Here is an 18,959-nt window from a genome sequence, read left to right on the forward strand (position 1 = left end):
AACACACCATAAAGCAATAGTAATTAGTACTTGGTGGTTTTTGCTAAGGAAAAAGAAAAAGGATAAATGAAACAAACTCATGTGTATCTATGAGTTTAGCATTTGAAACAAGTGCCATTTCAAATCAGCAAGGAAGGATGGACTAGGCAATAAACAGAACTGGGCCCATTTGCAATCCATTTTGGAAAAAATATAAAGGTTGATCCCTACCTCACACCATACATCAAAATAAATTTCAGCTGGATTAGAGATCTGGCCGTAAAAAATCAAGCCTTGAGGAATTCGAAGACTGGGGAGAAAAACCTGTGATTTGAGGGTGCAAAGGCCTATTGATAATACAGACTGTAGACATCATCAAGGAAGATACTGACTCACTTGACCCTATTAGAGCTTAAGAATTTTGTACAGTAAAGGCTATCGTATAGAAGTTAGGACAAAAACAGAGTTTTTGTCTGGTTGGGAAACATCTGAATAGACTAGGACCTATCAACACACAGTTCATGGAAAACTAAGACATACGGCACATAAACCCATGAACAGATGTGTTCATCTTCATTCTGCCTTATTCTATGAGATCTACAAAGATGAACAGAAGTGATGCAGGTTTTGAAATGGTGAGGAAAATTGGCTTCTCTATCGCTGAGGATGTGTAACATTAGAACTCAATTTAAGAACACAAATAATCGGGCTTCCCTGGTGGTGCAGTGGTTAAGAATCCGCCTGCCAATGCAGGGGACACAGGTTCGAGCCCTGGTTCAGGAAGATCCCACATGCCGTGGAGCAACTAAGCCCATGCGCCACAACTACTGAGCCCACGAGCCACAGCTACTGAAGCCCGCCCACCTAGAGCCTGCGCTCCGCAACAAGAGAAGCCACCGCAATGAGAAGCCTCCGTACCGCAACGAAGAGTAGCCCCTGCTCTCTGCAACTAGAGAAAGCCGGCGCACAGTAACGAAGACCCAACACTGCCAAAAATAAATAAAATTAATTAATTTTAAAAAAAACCCCACAAATAATCGACATACACATAATCCAATTCAGTGGTTACACTCCAAAGAAGCTACTCTCCAGAAGTACCTGCACAAGAACACAGAAGGCATAGGTATAATAGGCATAAGAAGGCTCATAGAAGCATAGTGACATGCAAAGAACTGGAAAAACGCAACTGTGCACCAGTGAGATAATGGTAACTAACTACACAGTGATGCATCGATACCATACAGCAGGCATCACCAACAATGAAGCGATGGCTCAGGTAACAGCCTCGAAAGGGCAAAAAGATAGTGCACAGCACTTTATTTTTAGAAACTGGGATATGAGTTCCACATAAGGGGGTGTCCACATACCTAGGGTATCAGAGGCTGAGTGAGATGAAGAGAGCAGAGGGCACCCGTGCAGAAGAGGGGGCAGCCACAGGAGACTGGGAACACACACGGTGACTAATCAAATAAGTAAATATACTAGGGACATTGGCACCTAGGATTGTCACTGTTGGAAAAGGGAGCTACCAATTCGGAAAGGGAGAGACTGGAACGAACCCTGTGGTATTAGATAGAAACCGAGGTTCTGAAATGAACTCATGTCTTTCAACATACAGAGATGTAAAAACAAACGTGTTGTAAGTACACAGGCATCTGTATATCTGTGTGTGTGCACGTATACATGTACGTGCACACACACCCACACACACACTCCATCTCTGTCCACTAAGAGGGCCTGAGTGCATTAACACCCCAACGACAGCCCAACTAGTGCCCACATTCTGCTTCTCTGAGTACCAACTGTCATAAAATGGAACCGGGCCTCCTCAAAGAAAAGGCTGATTTCAGGTCTGGGGCAGGAAAGCATTGTACATGAAGAGCCCAGAGTACCTTGCTGTACAAGAAAGCAAGAAGTATTAAGTGAATGATGGGGACTTATCCAAGCCAGGACACAGGAGCTGGCTTCAAGGGGCTCCCACTGGCCAAACATCAAAACATATAATGATAATAAAAGATGACAACCAACTGAATAAAATGGGAAACTCTTAGCCTGCACTGATAAAAACGAGTAAATTGAAAGTTTGATAGGAACAGACACTCAGTTTCAAAAGCACCTCCCCCCACAGTACACTTATTAATCACAAAGACTTCACGGTGGAGAAGCCTGGCAGACACCACCTTTATCAAGCGAGCTGAGCAAGCACCACTGGTAACGGGACAAATCGAAATCGCGTGCCACCTGATACGACGCCAAGAAGAGAAGAACCCAGCACGCCTTCTGTGTTATTCCAGCCGAAGACGCAAAACCTGAATCGGATCAGAAGGAAACAGACAAACCCACTCTGAGGGACACTCTGCAAACTAACCGCTTGTGGTCATCAAGTGCCAAGGTAAGATGGGGCAAACGCTCCAGTGTAAGGGAGACTAGAGACCTGACAAAAAGTGTCAACACAGGGCTGTCAACTGGGTCTTTCTGGTGAAGCGTGAACTGGTCTGAAGGTAGCAAAGTATTCATGTGTGTGAGCGGTTGTACTAAGCGTCTTGTTTGCAGGAAACACACTGAAATAGCCAAGGGTGATGAGGTTTCATGTCCCCAAGTTACTTGCAGGTGGTTCAGAAAAAAGTGTTTTGTACCATACTTGAAACTGCTCTTAAAGTATGAGAACTAAAAAACATTTCTTTTAAATAGAGAAGAGTACTACTTTTGTAATTAGAAAAAATAAATGCCTTAATTTGGAAATAAACACATTGAGGTAGGAGGGGGTGGCAAAAGACACTGACCATCCAACTCCAAGTCAAACCCAAGTTTAATAATGTATTTCTGACTATGAGTTCACCTATTTACATCAGTGCACTTCTCACTCACATTTTATGGAGCATAACAAAGTTTTACCTCAATTTTATAATATTGTGATGACACTAAAGCCTGTTTACACATCATTTTTTCAAAGTTCATGAAAGCAGATTTTTATTTTATTTTTTCAAATTATTTTTAATTTTCTTATTTGTGATTTATTTAACTATTTATCTATTAATGTCTATTTATTTATCTATTAACTTACTTATCTATTTACTTACCTATCTATTTATCTGTTTACTTATCTATCTGCCGCACCACCGCGGCATGTGGAACTTTCCCAACCAAGGATCAAACCCGTGCCCCCTGCAGTAGAAGCGTGGAGTCTTAACCACTGGACCATCAGGGAAGTCCAAAAGCAGAATTTTAAACCACCAGACAGTGTCCAGAAAGCTGCTGACAGCACCACGCCAACATGCTGAGCAGCACACCCCAAATGACGTCAGGGTCCACAGCGGGACTCCCCGCCGGCTCCTGCAGAGGAGGGGGGAGGCCTGCGGGAGAGCACAGGTGCTCCGAGAGCTTTTCAGACACCACATGCAGAAGGAGCACAAGGGACGTGCCCATCTGAGCCAGCCACCAATCACAGACTGTTCTCTGGGCGAGAAGCAAAACTCAGAGACACCAGCAGCTGGAGCCAGCCATGCCACGTAAGGGACCATGGCCCAAGGAGAGGGGAGCAATATTTAGGCTGGGCAAAGAGACTGACCACTCAGTCAACAACGGCTTAAAAGAGAGAAAAACCCTCACATACCCCTACCACTTCAGGACTGGGGTGAGGAGATAACAAGACAAGCAAAGCTACCTTTGTGAATTAAAACAGTCCTATAAGAAGCCTTCTAATGCATATCCAGTAAGTTCTAAATAGGCTAAAACCAAAATCATACATCTTCAATAAAGCCATACACCAACTGACACCAAAAACCTTAATTACTACACAATCCTGTGAGATTTGATGGAAATTCCCACAGATCACCACCGAATCCTTCACATGCCATTTCTTCCTCGAAGATGTGGTCCTAATACTACCCACACAGTGTGGAACCATCCAGAAGAAATCAAGGGCTGGAGGTTTATACACTCTCTCCAGCTCAGCGGCATCTTTGGCAGGTAGGCATACCTGAAGCCCCAAGCAACCAAGGACGAGAAGGTGAGGCTGTCACGCCACGCTGCTCCAAAAGCAAAGGCACGTCTCACGGGTCAAAGGAAAGCCAACCCGTGTTTTCAAAGATTAGAAAGAGAGTGTTGCCTTTCCCAGTAACACCATCGTTTCCTCCCTGCCCTATCTTTCAGAAAAGAGCTACACTTAACCCAATCTCACAGTGATCATCTCCAGCACCTGTGAAATGAAGGGATGGCCCCAAACAGCAGCAAGCCTGATGGGTCCCCTGGCTGCAGCTGGCTCTGGTCTGGACGTCCCAGAGACCGCCGGGCTGAGCTTAGGAGCCAAGGGGCCCTGGGCACCGGCGGCCTGGCAGCACCGCTGAGCTCACCGCTCTGGCGACAAAGGCAATACAGCACTGTGGTCTCAGGGGCAGGAGAGTCAGCTCCAAGCAAAAGCAAATGTATCAAAACAGAAGCCTTGTTTCTAAAGAAAAAAACTGTATTCTTCAAACTGATCTCACACACACTGATTTAAGCCAGTGCTATAAGAACATCTAACTAACCTTACACTTAGGAGAAAAAGTCAAAACAGTCAATATAATTCAGTAATTCCATCTGAAAAGTGTTTATAAATGAGCTAAGTATTAATAAAATTAGAAAGCATGTCACATAAGAGTGAAATGAACAGTAACATACAAAATAAAACCAATTAGGATAACGCATCATCCTTGATTTTGTTCGCACCTGACCTGTCATCACCTAACACCCCACGTCCAGGAGTCAGTGCACCATCTCAAGTGAGGGAGAAGTGAATTTAAAGTCCCACCCAGACACCTCAAAGCCTTCTATTTATAAGTTACAGGACACCACCAAGTTAAAGTTAACACGGTTCATAGCTGTCAGAATGGTACATCAGAAAGGAAAGATCACATAGAGCCATCCTTTCCTCTTTTATTACTCTTTTTTAATTTCTAAAGAAAAAGAGTTAAAACAAGGACGAAAAGCTTTCAACTCTATACATCAAGGAATCAGAAACCACACCCTGTGTACTGAGAAGGGAGCCCCGAGAGGGAGAGCCACTTCTCAGCGAGTCACTCACCTCCACCAGAATTTCAAGAACAGCAAAAAACGCCAAATACACGACACCCTTTCAAAAATTATTTCTTCTAACTCTGCACTTGCATTGCTTTCTCTTTCCCTCTGGCCTCTGCTGGTCCTGAGGGGCCCGGGGGTCAGGGCGTGTTCTCCAGCTTCCACTTCCCCCAAGGCTGTCTGCTGTGGTAACCTCCTCAGGAGCGCAGCTCTCTCCAGAGCCTCTGATGGAAACCTCCTAAGAGGCCAGAGCAGTTGCCATGCAAGCCGTTGCTACCAAGGCACCTGCACGAAGACTGCTTTCCCTCCCCCAGGAACCATCCACCCATAGGTCTGCAGGATGCCTAGGGGCAGGGAGCTCGGCACTACGCCCCCTGGCACCTGACCCTCGTTAGTCAAAGAGATTCCTGACTCACAGCGCCCTCCCTCCCACCCAGTGCCCTTTCACTTAACTCCAGTCGCCCAGGCCAAGCGATGCACAGGCCTAACGGGTGGTGCACAGAACTTCCCTGGAAGGGCACAACAGGTTATGCAACAGAGGTAACGCTGCACACTGAATGCCTCTGGCCAGAGGTATTTCCTTCCTCCAGAAAGAAACCAACAGTAGTAGCACTGGTCCAGCCCGCACCGTGTCTAGAAACTCTAAGTGCCGTCGATGACCTTACAGCTGGGAAGACAGCGTACCCTGCCCGTGGACAGAGCTGGGCAGCGGCGGCACTGCTACGCGGAGTTCTCCCTCGGCCAGCAGAGCGAGGCCAGCTCAACCCACGCCCCAAAACGAGATGCTAGAAGCTCAGAGAAAGGAATCATGCCGATACAACTGAGGCGGCATAGAAATCAGGCAGGAGGACACTTGGCTTCCCAAGCATCGGTGAGCCCCACGGCACTAAGCTGCACTGCCGCAAAGAAGGCCCGTGCTCAGCACGCTTCCAGATCTCAGCAACGTGCTGGCCGAGCACATCCAAGCTTCTGGAGAAAGCTGCACTACAAAACCATCTGTGAAGCCCAGAGTCAATGGTGGTTGAAGAACACAAGAGCAACAGGTTGAGATGTGGCCTACAGACTGCTTTATTTCTGTGTCCAGCACACCCCTCAGAGCCTAGGAAGCTGCTCTGGCTTGCAGCAGCCCATGGTAATTCACCAAAAGTCAGGAAAGACAAGAGTCCAGAATCAACACTGGCCCGTCTGTTCATCCCCTCCAAACACACAGGGCACCTGCCATAGCCAGGATACCCTGCTGCACCAGGGGGTCCAAAACAAGAACAAGTCTACCAGTGGCTTATCCTGTAACCCAGATGAAGGGTGGGGCAGGTAAAGCTAAGGGGGGACTTACCCCACCAGACCTGTGTAGTCATACGATGACATCACGGAGGCAGCCAGAGGCGGTGGAGCGGGGTTGCTGCGATAGGAAGATGGAAACACCAGTCCAGCAAGAGTGAAAGCTGACGCCCTGACGGTGGCTGAAGTCTGACCGACAGCAGCCATTTACAGGTTACTGCAGAGATGGGCCCTGAGTGCTCAATGGCTTTAGGTCTGGGACTCTGATTTGTTCCCTTCCTTCCGGGAAACCTACTGACAGATACGTACTTGGTGAAAAATAAATGCCTGATGAGGAATCAACGATATTCAAAATTCTAAGGGACACAGACCAATTTTAGTGTGTTTCCTTCAGGGTAGAATATCTACCTTGCTGCAAAGGCCTGGGTGGCCCCGCTCCTGGATATTACATCACCTCTGGATCCCAAATTTTAGAGAAACTCTAGAGATGCTGAGAGGAAACACTAGGTAAATTGTCAAGGCTGAATGTTTAAATGTGTGAACTTCTGAAAATGAGGACCAAGACAAGGAAAAAGAATCACAGATCCTGACTCCTCTGTGCCTGTCTCCTGTCCTGCAAAAGGGAGCGGACATCAGCAGCGACCCTTTGGTGTCACTGTGAGGATTATGAGGGCTTACATGCAGCGCTTAGCCCGGGCCTGGCAGAGTAAGCCTGGGGAGAACTTTCTGTGACCATGGCCCTCCTCGGTATCTGTGACAGCCACAAGAACTCTGGCAGTGCAGGCAGCACAGCAGTAACTCAGCCGCACCTGCCAGTGGCCTCGCCCTACCAGGCTCCACTCTCCTTGACTGAAAAACGGGGCCTGTGACCGCTACATCCTAGAGCCCTCCAAGGACGGAGCCGGTAAAGCAGGACTTCTCAACCTCAGTGCTGCTGACCTTGTGACCAGGCAATTCTTCCTTATGACCACACAATTCTTCCTTGTGGGGGCTGTCCTGGGCACTGCAGAATGGTGAGCACCTCTGGCCTCTAACCATGAGATGTCAGCAGCACTCCCAACTCATGACAACCAAAAATGTTTCCAGATATTCGGGGGGGGGGGGGTGGAGGGGGGTAAGATCGCCTGGTTGAACCATTGCTGGAAATAAAGGTCCTGATGCCTGGCGTGTAGGAAGCAACAAAAAAAGCTTTAATAGGCAAGGCTTTTTGTATCACTCGTGCATCCTTGAAACAGATCACAAAACGGGATGCTGTATGAGTGACTATTAGCTCCAGATGTCACCCTTCCAAGCTGAAAAACTAAGTTTCTGATAAACTGAATTGCCCAAGGGCGGGGCGGGGGGGGGGGCGCGGAACGCTGGGAGGGGAGGGGGAAAGGGAGGGAGGAAACGAATGAAGGAAAGGAAGGAAGGAAGAAAGAAAACAAACCACCTCAGAGACTCCTTTCTTATCTTAGAGAGGAAGAAGCTAAAGTCCTACAGATCAAGAAACACCCAAAATCACAAGGCTGATTAAGAACAAGTTTAAACTGAAGCACTTACAGGTCTCCTGACTCCTGGTCCAGTGGAGGACGACCTTCCCCACCTGTACAAACATCTCCACCCTCTGCCCTGTCTGGTAGAAAGAACCAATGCCTAAGACCCAAGCACCGCTGCATGTCTGACAAAGTCCACAGCCAGGAACGTCTAAGAATAGCAATTCACACAAATAAAAGGCAAACCTGAGAGCGCTTTCAGAAAAGAATCCATCCTAATTGCTCAATGGCACTTGCTACCTAACTACTGGTTTCTGCATCAGCAACTTCCTGCCTCTCCTTGACCTAGATGAGGGCTGCTGTTCCAGCTGCGGGGTCTCAGGGCACAGATAAGCCTCCTGCGAGGATCCTGCACCCATGGCAGAGCCTGGGATGGGAGGGGCAGGGGCCATGGGGACTACATTCATACCAGTTTTATTAACTGATAGCATGAATATGATAATACGGTCGACCAAAGAATGATCTTTAGCATAAAAATATTGTAGAACACAACAACAGAAATAAAAATTGGCAATCTTCCTGATTCTTCCTCAACAAATATCTCCAAAACTACTGTTTTATCTAATATTTTTTCTTGGATATATTAATACGTGGTCTAAATAAAAAATAAGATCACATTACATGCATTGTTTCACCACTTGCCACACTTACTTCCATTTAAAAATGCATATGGCTGTCTTTCCAAGTTTTACACACAAGTTTACCTATGTTAACAACTGCACGTTGCATGGAATAACCATGAAATCACCCCCCTGCTGTTGTTTTATTTTTTTCCGATTACAAGCACTGCAGAAAAGAGTACCATCTACTCACTCGAGCCTGTACCTCGACAGGTTAAATTCCTAGAAATACAATTACATGATGACAGGAGATGCGTGGATAAGCACTGCAAAGGCAAAATTTACCCTCCCAATGAATTAAGCTATTTACACTCCACGACATCGCGGTATACCTGTCCCCCTCACCTTCGGTAACTAAAATGGTCACGTTTATTCTCCCCAGTCTGTAGGGGAAATATGATTTTAATGTCAAGTCTTTGATCACCAGTGGAAACTAAAAATCTTGCTCTGCATACTGGCCATATGAACTTCTTGATTGTGAAGACCGGCCTATTCACAACCTCCGTCCACTTTCCTACCAGGGCCTTCAGCACACATTTAAGACAATGTAAAACCCACAGCTGGGCTATAAAAGGTGTAGTAAATAACAGAAGAACAATGAATTTAAGTGCAACTCAAGTTGTAAGCTAAAAATAACATTGCTAAAGGGCAGCCAGGCAAAAGTAGTAAGAAAATACTGTCAAAAAGGACAGTTTTCTGCGTTTTGTTCTTTTTTTTTTTTTTTTTTTTTGGCCTCTCATGCCTCTTAGTCAAAGGGTGTGGTTTTTTTCCCCTCTGGAAAGGGAAATAGAATCTTTGGACTGGGGACACCATTTACAGTGGAGTGATGGGAAACCATTCTGAAGACAGGGGAAGTAACTTCTTCCATAGTTATTGCTAAGATTGTGGCCTTCTCCCCTCACTTGGCCCCCAGGCAAGAGGCTGGGAGGTATTTTTCTGGAGAACCCAAAGAGACTTGAAGAAGCTGACAGGGCGCTGTAAGGAAACGGCCCAGCCAGATGCCTCTACAGCGAATGTCACAGTTGGCCAGCCCCAACAACCAACCACAAGCTCCGAGTCCCTCTGACATGTAAGCGGGCAAGCAAACATCACCGGAGAGCCCAGAAAAGGCTCTGATATGAAAGCCAAAACCGCAACACAAAAAGCAGCCAGAAGCAAGCAGTGACTTTGGGGAAAAGAAAACTTTGAAACTCACCAATGTCCTCAGAAAGGTAAGAGGAGATTCTATATCCATGGACCAAAAACAGGAGGTTATAACATAGGAACAGAAAGAATAAGAGAAATCTCCTAGAAATAAAGAGAGAAAAACTCAATAGAAGGGTTAAAAGATCAAGTTGAGAATATCTTCCAAAAAGAAATGGGAAACCTAAGAAAATCAGACTGTCAATCCAGAAGGTCCAATAGTTGAATTCTAGAAAGAGAAAGAAAGTGAATGGAAAGGTATGAAGGTAATAAATCAAGAAAAATGCCCAGCACTGAAGAACAGAAGTTTCCAAAATAAAGGGGCCCAAAGGGCAGGCAAGACACGAGGTGAAAACAGACTCCAAGGGACATCACTGCACTGGGTGCTCTGAATTTCACAGAAAATCCCTCAAGCTTCAAAAAAGAAAACACAGGCACATATAAAGGCTCAAGAATCAGAAAGCTCTAACACTTCAAGGCTAACACTGGGAGATGGAAGACAGAGGGGTAAACTGACGTCCAACCCCTCAAAACAGGTGCAAGGGCGGGATAACGCATTCCCAACATCCAGGCTCTCAAAACTTTATCTCCCAGGCAACTCCTTGTGGAAGTGCTCCATCAAAATTAGAGAGTAAAAAAAAAAAGAAAAAAGAAAAAAAAAATCAAGAAAAAGAAGGACATGGGTTCCAGGAAACTGAGGGCAGTGAGATCTGCAGTGAGATTCCAGCAGGTTGGAGGTCTGCGCCTACTGAACTCGATCAGATAAAAAGAACTGAATTTCTTGAAAGGAGATTTGGACAACTAGTGAATTTGGGGTTGACTTTTGGTGGCAAATGCATATAAAACTAAGAAAACAACAAAAACCACTGATAAGAACTTCAGGGAAAACAAAAACTTCTCCAGGAAAGGAAAAGTAATCCCATCACACCATTTGGCCCAACTGTGAATGGTACCAGTAGTCAGAATATAAACACTAAATACCTGACGAGCAAATTAAAGGTGCACCTGCTTTGGGCAGCCATGGATTTGTCTGCAGGGCGAAGGCAGAGGGGTGAAAGATAGTGAAAGACGTCACATCTGCTCTCAGGGTTGAGTGGAGAGACAATGTGTGGGACAGGGGAGGGAAGGGCAGGAAGTGAGCAAATCAGGCATGGATGTGACAGACAGAGGCAAAGACCAAAGCCACCAGCTAGGAGACCAACGTGGGTGTTCTGCAGCGGAGGAGACATGATGGGAGGAAGGAAAAACTGACAGTTTTTGTTCCTTACAAGCTTTTCCAGATTTACTTGATCTTTTAAAAAGTATATGAAGATATAACCTTGATTTGAAGTAAAATTAAGTTTTAATGTTAAAATCCAAATGAGTGCCAATAAACAGTATTAAGGGAGAGCATGCATGGCCAATGCATTGTTATCAAATTAACAGCAAGCATCAACAAGATGACTAACATGACAGGATACCCAGACAAGTCTGGCTTGTCTTAAATGATACTTGAGGAACTTTACCTCACCGGGTAAAACAGCGGCCGACTAGGAATATCACCTCTAAAATGTCTCTGATATTAGAAATACAAAAAGGAAAAAAATAAATGAAAATCCTGCTTTACCACAAAGTAACTTGTGTAATCAAGTTTTTAAATGTTACACACTGAAGAAAGTTTAGTTCTTTTCTTGGCTTTCAAATGTTCAATGTTGTGGTGCCTTCATAATTCAAGAGAAAAGGCATTCTAACACATTAAGGTTCTTTGGCTGTCTTTCCACACTTAGTCAAAAAGTTTGACAACATGCTCCTTGGACTTTTTGCCACCAAAAGTCAGCAACTGAGAATTCAGCTGTGTGCTATGTTTCTTCCAGGAGCTTGGTTATTTCTGAATAGGAAAGGGACATGCGTTCCTATGATCACTAGCCCTGTGAGGTGCATGTGTGCTGAATGGGCCATACCAAATATAAGCATCACTCTGCACTTTAAAAAGTGTTCTCTGCTCAAGCCCTTTAGGTAAATAAGTTCCAGCTGCCAAGCATTAATGGCAAGTCTATCTGATCCACTTGTGACTAAAGATCACAAAGTCATCTTGGTGGACAGTGTAATCATTTGAAATGCTGTCCAAGTCAGAGTGTCTTAGGGCATTAAGTCCTTCACCATTTGAGATGCCAGCAGCGTACCAAATTCTCAACCTCTTGCCCATATATGCCACCCCCTAAGTGGATAGCTGTCACTTGTCCCCTTTGCATAAGCCAGTCTTCTTGTCTAGAACACCCCATCCTGCCAACTCCACCTGGAAAAACTCTTATTCATCTTCTAAACCCCAGTTTCAGAACCACATTCTTTGTGAAAACTTTCCAACAGGTAATCACTGCCCCCTCTGTCCTACCTCCACTCCTTGTACATACTTCCATTACTGCACTCAGAACACCGTAATCTCTTCCTTTACAAGTGAATCTCCCCTACCAGACCATAAACTGCTTGAGGAAAAGAAAAAAAAAGTCTGTGTCCTCTTTACCTCTGCATCCCCAGAACCCTTAACAATGTCTGGCACACAGCCATTTCCAATAAATTTTTTTTTGAAATATTTTCTACTGTGAAAGAAGTAAAGCCATGAGGTCAAAGTCAGACAGCCAGAAACCCCAAACAACAAATCCAAAGGAAAAAAAATACTTGATGATTCAAGAAGAAATTCTCCCATCAGGACGCTGAGAAGTCAGCCTGGCCCCCTGGAGGGGGCACTGTGACCGGGTTCCAGCGGGTCCTCGAGTGCCCAGGAATGTGGGCCAAAGGCATCTTAGGAGTGCTCTCCTTACACGCGCTGCTCCTTTACTCAGGTGACCTCAGCCTGATTAGAGAAGAGGAGGTAAGCCCCTTTCGGGACGTGACACACAGCAGAATTAATAGTAGTTACAGGGAAGTTTAATCTTCACTGTTTTCAATGGCTTTCAAATTTTGTCCTTCAAGACTTGAGGGGGTATGCTCAGTTTTCTCCAAACCTAAAGCTCTCATGACACGTGGGTGGTTGATGTCTCAGATCCAGAGAACTGGGAGTTCAAATGACAGAAGCCACTCTGAACCAAATACCTTCTCAACCACTTTAACACTGCTTCCAAGCACCCTAACATTAAGCGTACTTCGTAAGGGTAGCTGGGGTTGCTTAGAGTGTTCAAAGTGATCGAACATCAACCTGAGCGCTAGGCTTCATCCAATGTCTCATTAGACCGGTTCGCTCCCATAAAAGAACACTGAGCGTATTTTGTAGAACAGCACTACCAGTTGCCTTAGACAAAATCCTAATTGTGACGCACCCCGTGTTAACAGGGTCTCAAGAAAGCTACCTGCCAAGAGAGCGCCCGTCCGTCCTTAGTTCTGCGGCAGACACCCAAACGCAGGTGAAAGCAACGCCTGAGGGTTTTCGGCAGCTCTGCAGCTGAGGACACAGAAACCCCGCAGCTCAAGGGTAAACCATTCTGCTCCTGAAGATTCCTCTAAGACTCATCTACACTCCTTCGGACGTTTCATCTGACCATAGCGTTGCTTAATAAAACACAGAGGTCAGTTTTCCTTTGGTTTTACGTGGTGCCCGGACACCACGCACAGGCCGACTTCCCCACCTCCTGAGTCGGCGGGGAGAGGACGCCCGGCCCTGAGCACTTTGCCACTTTCCAAAGACACCCTGTCAGGACGCCCTACGGTCACAAAGAGCTTCAGGCGCCCCGCGCTACGCGACCGCCCAGAAAAGACTCCAAAGCCGTGTTTACTGCCAGTCGTGGGTAACCCAGAAAGGCTTCCTGTACGAGGGCGTTTGCGCCCAGCCTCCCAGCAAGCATCGGCCAGCTGCTGGGCCTGCAGGCCGCGTGAGGGGGGAAGGACGCCCCGGGCCGGTCACGCCCCCGCCGGGCACGTCGCCCTCCCGCCCCCGAGCCGCGCCGCCGCAGTGGACTTGGACGCGCCCCCAGGCCTCACCTAGCGAAAGCGAGGGGCCGCCCGCCCTCCCCCCTCCCCGTCGGGCGCGGGCTCCAGCCTCGGGCGCACGAAGGCCACGTCCCCGGGGACGGGCGCCCAACTCTATGGTCCGCGCACCAGTCGCCGACCCCACACGTGACCCACGGCAGCCAATCGAGGCGAGGCCCGGACCACTGAGACGACGGCGGCCCGGGGCTAGAGCAGCCCCGCCGGCCGCTCGCCGTCCCTCCCCAGTCCCGCTCCGGTGCTCCCTGCTCGGTGCTGCCGCCATCTTCCTGGAGGAGAGGACCAGAGGCGAAAGGTCCCCTCCCCGTGGTCGTTCCGAACTCTTACCGTCACTTGCCCTCCCCTCGTCCACCTCGCTTCTCACCGGTCATTTAGCTCCATCTAAAGAAACGCTCTTCCCCCCATTCTAGTTATTCACAAACCAATGAATTACATTACCTGTTCCACCCTTATCAGCGTAAGGAAACGAAGCTCATAAGGTAGGAACTGTGGCGAAACAGGGACGAGCCGCCATCTTGGTAAAGGAGAAGAGGCTACGCTTGACCTCCCCCCCACCCCCCGGCCTCTATATGGGCAACCGCCGTGGGAGGGGCACGGCGCCTGCGCAGAGGCGGAAACCGCGGACGAGCCTGCGCCTGCGCACTCGGAAGCTGGCGGATGGGGGCGGGGAGGAAAGCGTTGGCAAGGGGGCGGATCGACGCGTTGACGCAATCCGCCCACGCGCGGGGGCGGGGCGGGGCGCGAGTCAGCGGCCGGTGCTGGGCGGATCCGCGGCGCGGTCGGTCGGCGCTAGTTCTTCGGTCTGTCCGCGGTGAGTATCTCACCGTGGGTCTCGGCCGCCGTCGGGGCGCGAGCTGTGGGCCGACGCAGAGGGGCGGTGGCCGGCTCGGGGCGGTGGTCTGTCAGCTCCGGGGGGGAAGCGGGCGGGGCCCCTCGCACGGTGTGGGGGAGGGGCGGCCGGCCCGGTATCCTGGGCCCTCCCGAGATCTCCCCCCATCCCCCCATCCCCCGGCTCTCTTCTCGCTCTTCCGGCCCCTCCTCCGCCTTTCTCGGCCCTACCGGGTCCCGGCCCCCGCCACCCGGGCCCTGGCGCCGGCGGAGGCGGCGGGGTGTGTCCCGGGCGAACCCGAGTGGCCCTTCTCACCAGGTGGGAGTTACGTGGGGCGTGGTCAATAATGGGCCTGGGATGTGGAGCGTTCGCTGGCGGTCGTGGTCCGGGAGGGACGGTGTGGGTCGCGCTAACAGGGGCGCTTCCGCTTCGCAGCCTCGCGGCCGAGAGGAAGCTCGGGGGGCGCTGGCCGCCCGCTGCACTCAGCAGGCCCCGCCTGGCCGCACACAGAGCGGGAGGAGAAGGAGGAGGGGAGGGGAGGGGAGGCCCCGCGCAGGGCCGAATCCGGAGGGACGGGCGGCACCGCCGGGGAGGGCCCGTTCCCCTGAAGGCCCGAGATGGGGCCGACCTGTGGCCGCCGTGACTCAGTAAGGCCCGCAGGGCCACCTGTTACCTTTACGGCCTCAGTTTTCGTCGGTGCCTCGCTGCCTGGTCTGTGTTCCCAACACGTGGACGCGTGACCCAACCGCGCTGACTCTCAGTTCCGACTGCTGTGGTCTTTCTCACCTTTGGCCTTGTTTCAGAGCCTGCCTTTTGCCTGGAGCCCGCTTACCTCCACCGTTTGCTTGCCTAGTTCCTGCTCTGTTATTCAGGACTGCGCCCGGGTTAGACTTCTTTCCCCTGAAATAGGTGTCCGCCTGCTGTCAGCCTCTGGTGGTCCGTGCGGTTGTTGTCCTGTGAGGGGCAGGGGTGTGTGGACCTGCCCAGCCTTACTTGTTGCCTAGGACGGTGGTCAGCACGAAACAGGTTTTCAGGTATCTCTTGAACAACTCACATCATTATGATACCTCAAGACAAGCTTAATGCCCAAAGCAGCCTTGCCATCATAGGGAGAGATGTATGATGGTGTAGGGGTCGTGCAGGCTGCTTTCCTGGTGTTTGTAATTTAAGGTTCGTTATTTTCGGTTTTGGTAGCTCCCACTTAGGCTTTCTTTGCACCGCCCAGCCTCCTAACTCGCAATGAATTACGGCAGTGGTCTCTTCGGCCATAAAGTTACCCTGATTTTTTTTTTTTTTTTTTTCCCGTTTTCTGTCTTGATCTCTCAGCGAGCACTGCAGCCCAGGGTAAAGAACAAGGGCTTTTCAGTCAAATCAGATTTGCATTCTGACTGCTCTTGAACTAGTAGGGTGACCTAGGGAAATGGGGATGGAATGGGCGGGAACCTCCCTCTGTGGACTTCAATAAATGTGATTCAGGTCCTTTCTATACTCAACTTGAAAGACAGGAACTGCTGTAAAAGGAAAAGTTGGCTTTTTTTTTTCTCCAGAGAGAAGGGGACACCAAAGCTCATTTGGCCGCAGAATTGGGGTGAAGCCACTTGTATAGTCTTACTATCTCATTTTGTGCTCATAGTCATACTTGTCACTAGAGAAAACTCATTTGATTGTGGGGTGCTGCCCTCATGCTGTTAAGAGTGTGGTATACTGTACATGGACCTCAAATCCAAAGGCTCTGAATGCCAGATGTTCCAAGGGCTCTGGATGAGGGACTGTGGACCTTTGGGTCCTACTTTGCAGGGTCGTTTGTGGATGGGGATAGTGAATGTAAATGCAAGGATGACATGTCAGTGGATGGTGGCTTTGGGTAGTCCACTGATACACAGAAATGCCAGTAGCAAAGCAAGTTTCTGTTGCCGAGAATCCAGTTTTAGCCATCTGTTCTTTGTCCTCTTTTGTTTTAGAAAAGTTGATTTCTTCTGTGTGGATTGGGGTGGAAGTATTGCTCTGTGGAAGAAGGAAGCCATGGGTCAAAGAGAAAAAATGTTTTAAATAGTTTCTAGTATCTAGAATGAGTGCATAAATTTTTCATTTGACCTAATTTCTGAGGTTTGGGGGATCTGATTGATCTGCATCCAAGGTTTAAACTAATCACAGTGCTTTGCATTTTGTGTTGCTGGATCAAGGCTTTCTCACTGAAAACCAGGCACTTCAGAAGTTCAACATTTCTCATTCAACTTTCATTTTACATTAGTCAGTTAATAACTTAAACTGTTGGAAAACTGTAGTGGATCCAAATTATGTTTCAGGAAAAAAAAAAAAAACCTGAGTATGAAAGAAATAGGTTGTGGTAAGAGAAACTTGGTAAAATTAAAGCAAAGGTGAAATAAGTGTTTTTTTGAGAATTAACATCCTGTTCCAATAATATTACAATAGTATTCTCCACTTCCCCGTATGTGTGCATCAAGATAGGTTTTAAGTGGGAGGAAACCGATAGGAGTGATGGTCCCCTTCTCGCCTGCTGAGCAGAATAAGGGCCTGCGCATGCGTAGGCTCAAGGTGCAGTACCGGCAGGGTGCTCACGTGAAGTTGGTTGGGAGTACAGGCAGGGGCCCAGAGTTGAGTGAGGAGCGGGTGTGTGGACGCTCCGGAGCGACTTTGATGGCAGTCCTCTGCCCCGCCAGGTTGGTGTGAAATCACATGCGTGTGATAGCTGGTAAGGCGAGAGCCTGCTCTTCCTTTCTATCCTCAGGCATCTTGTCTCCAGGTGAACTTGAAAGTCATTTTATCCAGTCCTTTAAGAAAAAAAAAAACCTCATCATTAGGGAGTCCAGCTGGGATTGGACCACACTTATCTACTGATTTAAGAAATAAAAAATGATTTGGTTCATGCAAGGCCTGTTTTCTTTCTGAATTTGTTCCTACATTTGTTTTGTTTTTGCTCTATTATAAACGGCATTTTCCCTCCATTTCCATTTCTTGGTATCCATTGCTAGTGCAAAATAGAACTTTTGAGTTACACCTGTCCTGTATGCAGCCACCTTAAGTAAATTACCATATTCTGGAATCTTTTTTAACCAAAGTGTTTGTGGGGTTTTTGGTGTGTATTCAGTCATATCAGAAAAATCATTTTCACTAAACCTGCCAGAGTAGCAGTAAATAATCAGGGTGAGACTGCAACATCAGAGTCTTATTTGGATCCTGCTTCAAATGAACAACGACGAAAAAAAGAGACAATTAGGAAAATAACCCTGGATATTTTGTTATATTGAAGGACTATTGCTAATCTTCCTCATGATAATGGCTTGTCGCTTTTCAGTCCTTATTTTTAGAAATATCTAGTACTCATTATCAGGGATCCGGGACAGTGGTTGAGCGGATATTTGAGTTGGTAACTGTTGAATCTGGAGGATGGGGTGGTCCTTGTGGCTTTTGTTTTACTTTTGAATATGTTTGGAGTTTTTCATAAGTGTTTTAAGATAACTGTGGTGGTAATGGGCATCCTTTCCTAATTAGTGATTGTAATTTAAATAATTTAGCATCTGTTGTTTAGAGGATAACGTTTGCCGTTGGCTTCCGGAAATATATTTAAGCAGTTTCCTCACTTAGTGTTTTTATTAGAGTTGGTTGTTGGATTTTATCACATGCATGTTCAGCATCCATTCACATATGGTTTTCTCCTCTAATTTGTTGTAACAGCTCGTATTGATAGATGCTTTTGGTACATTTCCGGGATATAATTGCTAGCAAGTATTTCATTGAGAAATTTTGCATTTCTGTTCATAAGTGAGATTGACCTGCAGCCAGCCAGCTTGCTTGCTCTTTCTTCTCCGTCTGGGTTTGTTGTTGGAGTTGTGCTGTCTTCATAAAATAACTTGGAGTGCTTTCCCTTTTTCTGTAGTGGCTTAAGTGACGCTGGCGTTATCTGTTCGGGTTTGGATGGAATTCAGGTCTAGTTCTGTCCGGTCCTGGTCCCTTTCTTTTTTTTCTTTTTTTCCCAATTCTTTTTTTTTTTTTTTGGTCGCGACATGTAGCATGTGGGATCTTAGTTCCCTGACCAGGGTTCGAACCCGTGCCCCCTGCATTGGCAGCGCAGAGTCTTAACCACTGGACCGCCAGGGAAGTCCTCATTGGTAACTTTTTCTTCACCTGTTCAGTGGCATTTGTTCTAGTCAGGTTTTCAGTTCTTGCTTCAATTTTGGTAATTTACAGTGTCTAGGAAATCATCCATTTCTTCCAGATTTTCTAGTTTGTGGCCATCTTTATACATGTGGTCTCCTGTGTCTGTGATTATATCTTCTTGTTTTTCCTCAAAGGAATTGGTGAGGAATTTGTTTTAGAGAACCAGCTTTTGGTTTTATTTACCCTTCTATTGAGTTATTTTTGGTGTTCTTTAATAGTGAAAATATGTAAAACCCAAATTCTCATTTGAGTCTATTAAACTTTACTGTGTCCCACTGATTTTGCTTTTATCTTCTTTCCATTGCTTTCTAGATAACTTATGGCTTTACTTTTATCCCTGCTTGA

The 18,959-nt window shown here is 47.4% G+C and overlaps 2 protein-coding genes across 8 annotated transcripts in view; one reads left to right on the top strand and one right to left on the bottom strand.

Moving 5' to 3' along the window:
• Positions 1 to 14,160, bottom strand: part of HDLBP (high density lipoprotein binding protein) — a 67,759-nt gene extending 53,599 nt beyond the window's left edge. For 2 of the 5 annotated variants that reach the window (XM_059929161.1, XM_059929158.1), the window contains exon 1: positions 14,045 to 14,160. The gene's annotated coding sequence lies outside the window, so the exon portion shown is untranslated. Of the gene's footprint in view, positions 1 to 9,662; positions 9,755 to 13,600; positions 13,666 to 14,044 lie in introns of those variants that run through there. The other 3 variants (XM_059929159.1, XM_059929160.1, XM_059929162.1) reach the window with 3 other exon arrangements.
• Positions 14,161 to 14,329: 169 nt separating this feature from the next.
• The window catches only part of SEPTIN2 (septin 2), a 32,708-nt gene continuing 28,078 nt past the window's right edge, over positions 14,330 to 18,959 (top strand). The window contains exon 1 of one of the 3 annotated variants that reach the window (XM_059929164.1): positions 14,330 to 14,417. The gene's annotated coding sequence lies outside the window, so the exon portion shown is untranslated. Of the gene's footprint in view, positions 14,418 to 14,676; positions 14,754 to 18,959 lie in introns of those variants that run through there. The other 2 variants (XM_059929165.1, XM_059929166.1) reach the window with 2 other exon arrangements.

Source organism: Balaenoptera ricei, chromosome 7 (assembly GCF_028023285.1).
Source record: "Balaenoptera ricei isolate mBalRic1 chromosome 7, mBalRic1.hap2, whole genome shotgun sequence".
Taxonomy (NCBI): domain Eukaryota; kingdom Metazoa; phylum Chordata; class Mammalia; order Artiodactyla; family Balaenopteridae; genus Balaenoptera; species Balaenoptera ricei.